Below are 6,000 nucleotides of genomic sequence, written 5' to 3'. Positions count from 1 at the left end.
TACAGAGAGGCAGAGGCAGAGAGAGAGAGAGGGGTCTTCCATCCACTGGTTCACTCTCCAAATGGCCACAATGGCCTGAGCTGGACTGATCTGAACCCAGGAGCCTGGAGCTTCTTCCAGGTTTCTTGCATGGGTGCAGGGGCCCAAGGGCTTGGGCCATCTTCTACTGTGTCGCTCCCCCTCTTCGTGGAGGAACGACACTAAACCCTGCCTAGGTTTCCTATCCGAGTCACGGCACCATTATGTCGCTCCCCCTCTTCGCGGAGGAATGACACAGGACCCTGCGTTGTTCTTTCGTCTGCTTGGCCCTCCCCGGGTTTGCTGCTGGTTCTTCCCGGGTTGGCTACCAACCCTTCCACCTCTGTGGAAGGGCGGTTCCCCCTGCCACTTTCCCCACTTCCGCGGGGGAGCGGCACACCGCCGGCCGGCTCTCTTGGGGGCTGCACAGGTGTTCCTTCAGATAGATGTTCCTGGTGCATGTTGTCTCTCTCCTCCTTTATAGTCCTCTTCCACCAATCCCAACTCTGCTACCCACACGCCGAGTATGCTGCTCTCCTCCAATCAGGAGCAGGTCCTGCTGTTTATTGGTTGAACTGGAGGCAGCTGTGTAGAAGCTGTTTCCTCCTCTCCCAGCGCCATATTGTGGGAGAGCAGATGCATAGAATAAGTCTTAATTCCAGTAACAGTCTAGTCCGAGTTGCTCCCCACATACTGTTTTCTCAGGACATAGCAGAGAGCTGGGTTGGAAATGTAGGAGCTGGGACTCGAACCAGCACTCACATGGGATGCCAGCAAAGCAGGTGGCAGCTTTACCCACTACACCACAGTGCAGCTCTACTTCTGATTCAGCTTCCTGCTAATGCATCCTGGAAAGCAGCAGATGATGGCCCAAGTGCCTGGGTCCCTGCTACTGATGTGAGAGATCTAGATGGAGTTCTGGGATCCTGGCTTCAGCCTGGCCCAGCCCTGGCTGTTGTGGGCATTTGGAATGTGAATTAGCAAATGTAAGATTCTCTGTGTGTGTGTGTGTGTGTGCGCGCGCGCGCACGTATGTATGTCTACCTTTCAAATGATAATAATTTTAAAAGAAGAAAAATTTTTAAAGAGAGGTTCCAGGTTTCAGTGAGGAGAACTAAACCTCCTGCTAGGTCTTTGTCCTATAAACCAGAATTGGATCAAGCTTCCACCTCCTAGCATCACCACCCACAACCTTAGTGTTTAAATGCTACCTAAGTTTGAGAGTCAAATCCTTTTCAAGGCATAACTTGCTTTCCCATTTCCATCTGTTCTATTACAACCTACTCATTCTCTATGAGACAGTATAGATGGAACCTCCTCAATACACACGGCATTTTCTTGTTCTCAAAAAGTCTCTAGCCTCTGAAATCATATAAAATCTTGTGATTCTCAAATCCTGGATCTTGATATTGTTCTGAATTGTTCTGCTCTCTGACTGGAGTCTCTTATCCTTCCAGTTCTCACACTCAGCTACCCCAGCTTAGATATATTTTGGATCTGTAGTTCCCACATTCTCTCTATTCCTCCATCACATCCTTCCCATTTTCCCTTCCTTCTCTACCCATCATTACTTTTTCTTTAAGGTTTTATTGTATTTTGTTTTTTATTCTAAAAGCAGAGTGACAGAGAGAGGGGAAGTCTTCCATCTGCTGGCTGGCTCCCCAAATGGTCACGACGGCTGGAATTGGGCCAGGCTGAAGCCAGGAACAAGGAACTCATTTTAGTCTCCTACATGGGTAGCAGAGGCCCAGATACTTGGACCATCTTTCACTGCCTTCCCAGGTACATTAGTAGAGAACTGGATCAGAAGCAGAGCAGATGTGACTAGATCCTGTACTCTGCTATGGGATGCTGGCATCTCAAGTGGTGGCTTAACCCACTTCAACTCAACACCAGGTCCCTTCCTCATCATTTCAACCACATTCTTTTAAATATTCTAAGCCTCTTTGTTTTCCAGCAATTATTCTATGAAATCTGACCCTGGATTAAGCCAGGGTTTTAGCCAGGCTTTTTATCACAGCTAGAGAAAATCAATCACAGTGAGAACAGTCAGTGTCTTGGTACAATTGTAAATGTATATTATGATTCCTATGCACAATTGGCTCCCTCTCTGCTATCAAGCAGTTCTAAGTTGCCCTAGATTTCCAACCTGCAGCCTTCTCCCATCCAACCAGTCAACAAATGACCTTGCTTTCACAGGCAAAAAAAAAAAAGGCTCCAGAAGAGGCCAGCTCTACTTCTTGGTGTGAATTCATGAACATATTGATTCTGTACCTATATTCTCCCAATTTCCAGGACATAATGGAACAAAAGATCCTGTTATTATAAAGCTACTTGTCATATAATCTCCATTTCCCACCCTAACCATCACCTTCAGGAACTTGATCCTCTTCCCTTTATCACCCATGGCTTCCTTTGAACCGGCTGCTTCCTGCCCTCATCTAAATATGTCCAAATCCCTGCTATCTCTAAATCAAGACAAAAGCACCCCTTGACGTTCTGTGTCTTCCCTATTCTCCCTCCTTCACCATCTCAGCCTTGGTCTCCACTTTATTTGATCTCTTAGGAGTATTCCATTCCCCTCTCTGCTTTCGTGATGACATTGTGTTCATCCAGTTTTCCTTTAATGCTCTGATCACTCCTTCTCAGTCTCTATTGTGGGCTGCTCTTTAAATGCTGGTCCCTCACCCAGTGTGTAGTCCTCTGCTGCTCTTCCTTTCTACACTTCCTTTGGGGGAAATCTTACCTACACACGTGGCTGTAGATCTCCAGCTGTGCTGATGGGCCCCAGTGCATGGCTACCTCAAGCTTTATTCTCCCTCTTAAGACGCAGACCCAGAGCCAGTATTGTGGCACAGTGGGTTAAGACACCACTTACAATGCCAGCATACCATATCCAAGTGTTCATTCAAGTCCTGGCTACTCCATTTCCCATCCGGCTTCCTGTTAATGCTCCTGGAAAGGCAGGGATGATAGCCCGAGTGCTTGGGTCACTGCCACCCATGCAGTAGACCAGGATGCAGTTTCTGGTTCCTGGCTTCAGCCTGCCACAGCCCTGGCTGTTGCAGCCATTTAGGGAGTAAATCAGTGGACGGAAGATCTCTGTCTTTCCCTCTCTGTTATTCTGCCTTTCAAATAAGTAAACAAATCTTTAAAAAAGAAAAAGAAGAAACATGACTTACCTCTTGGATATCATAATTGGTTGTTCCTGTGGGCACTTCAACCTTGTTATGACTACCAAGTGTTCATCACATCCCCACACCTGCTCCTTCTTCTGTAGTTTCCATTTCAATGGATAGCCTAGAGGTAGCCTCCTTTTTCTGTGTTCCCTTCTTCAATTCAATTTACTTCAACAGAAACTTGGATATTACACCCTAGTCTCTAAGTTCCTTAAACAGGAATTAGTCTGTTTATTCACCATGTATATCTAACACCTTGGCACATATGGGGACTCAAACATATTTAAGGCATTAATTAAGTACTTCTTAATCAATACACAGTTAAGGAATGAATTAGTCTCTCTCTTTTCAAATTTTTGTTTATTTGAGAGAGAGACAAATAGGGAGAGAGAGGAGATAGAGCACTCCCTTCACCTGGCTTAATCCCTAAATGCTTGCAACAGTTGGGCCTGGACCAGAGCTACAGCTGGGAGCCTTGAATGCAATCCAGGTCTCACACATGGGTGGCAGGAACTCAATCACTTGAGTTATCACCACTGCCTTCCAGGGTCTGCATTAGCAGGAAGATGGAGTCAGGAGCCAGAGGTGGTTCTTGAGCCCAGGTGCTCCAACCTGGGACTTGATATTTAACTGGTGTCTTAGCTGCTGGGGCAAACATCCACGTCACTAATGAATAACTATCTCTTCCTTCATGTTCACCAAGTCTTGCCAATTCTTTCTTCTGAATACTCCTTTAATGTTCATTATCATGGTCACTAACTTAGTTTAGGCCACTGTGACTCCTTTCAGTCACTTAGCTGATCTTTTTGCTTCCATTATTGATCCCTACAGCAGAAACTGCTAATTGTACCTCATGCCCATTCTCCTTTCTTCCTTTTGATAAGAGAATTGAGCCCATGTGTTTCAACTAAACACTACATTTCCCAACCTCCCTAGCATCTCTATGTGGCCAAGTTACAGCATTCACCTGCTATTGTCCTGGCAGGCAGCCTGTGAGTGGGACTGATGTGTGTAACTTCTGGACCACATCCTGAAAAGAAAGGGGCTTATCTTCCTCCTCTTCTCCTTTGCTACAGTCTGGTATGCAGATGAGGTTGTGGTGAGCCAGGGTCAAATTTACAGGTGAAGCACAAAAGAGAATGGAAGAGCCACAAGATAAAATGATCCTTTTCCTCCTGGACCGTTTGCCACCTCTATGTGGCTATGTATGTGAGAGCTTGGCATTTGGCCTCGTGGTTAAGATGCTGCTTGAGATACCTGCATCCCATATTAAAGTGCCCAGGTTCAAGATGGGCTCTGCTCCTGATTTCAGATTCCTGCTAACATAGATCCTGGAAGGCAGCAGATGATGGCTCCAGTAGTTGGGGCCTTGCCATCTGCATAGATCTAGACTGATTTCCTGGCTCCTGGCTTCATCCTAGGCCAATCCTGGCTGTTGTGGGCATTTGGGGAATGAATCAGCGAATGGGAGATCTTTGTCTGCCTGGCTCTCTCTGACATTCTGCCTTTCAAATCAATGAAGTAAATAAAAATTTAGAGCAAAAAAATAAGATTTTATTAGAAAAATAAATCTTATTTTTTGAAGCCACTGTTATTTGACTTTTAACAAAACAACTGAACCAAAATTCTATTAATCCCTTTTCTCACCCAGCCAGATCCTTTTTATGCAACTCAACTAAAACAATCTTATTACACTGCAAATCTGATCAGACTATGCTTCCTTATTTATTTTCGTAGCCTTCAAGAGGATTAATACATGATCATGTTTACAACAAGCATTCAATAATATTGCTTCTTGATTTACAAGATATTAAATTTATTTCTAGTGCTACTTAACTGATAAAAAATTGACTTTTAATTGCACATAATGCCATGCATAATCACTGGATGAGGGAGCAGCTTGAGGCTTCCTCAGCTTCTGGAATCATCCTAACACAGACATCACCCCAATTCCATTATCCAATAACCAAGGAGTGAGCAATCTCTCTGATGAGCAGACTTAGCCACAAATGATAGAATTCTTATGTGTACTACTGGCTTCCAAATAGAGGGGGGAGGGTGGGCAAAACAAATAACACTGGGGAAAGGAGGAAGAGAGAAAGCAACACAGAGTTTTGTTGTGTGAGAAGTGGAAGAAAGTCACCAGGAGCTTTTTCAGTTACTTGGTGATATAGGCTGTACTGGTGAACCACCAGAGATGAAGCCACGATCTAAGTCCAGGCACTATGCTTCTGCTGGGAACATGATCACAACAAGGTTAGGTGCCTATTCGAGTATGATTTTTTGAGCTCCTGCTATGTACTAAGAGGTATGCATGCAGTGTTTGAAGTTCTACTTGCCTTTGAAGGCAGGTTACCCCTCTACTCACAGATTGACAGAAACTGCAAGAGAAAGATCATGTTAAAAGTCCCCTTTATCCAACTGCTCAAATGTTAATCAGTTCAACTCTTTGAGTTGGGCTAAATTGGAAATAGTGTCAGAAACTTCATCAAGTTCAGAGCTGCCTCCTCCCTAAATGGATATTTTTAAAAGGTTTGCTAATTTTTTTCATAGTATAAATTATCCTAAATTGGATAACCATGAGTCGTCAGTGAGACTCTGTCAGAGAGTGCCATCAATATTGTAGTTTTTTCCAAAAGCAGTCCATTACACTTGTCATTTGGCAATGAAAGCCACATTTTTGTGTGACACATAGGACAAATTGCACCAGATGAATACAGGCACCTGGGCGACTGATGCCTTCAGCTGGGTTCCTGCAATTCCTTGTCATTTTGTATTCACTTTTTCCTCTTATTGTTTTGTT

Source organism: Oryctolagus cuniculus, chromosome 1 (genome assembly GCF_051225735.1).
Source record: "Oryctolagus cuniculus isolate XC-2025 breed Fujian yellow rabbit chromosome 1, ASM5122573v1, whole genome shotgun sequence".
NCBI lineage: Eukaryota > Metazoa > Chordata > Mammalia > Lagomorpha > Leporidae > Oryctolagus > Oryctolagus cuniculus.
This window is presented reverse-complemented; position numbering follows the sequence as displayed.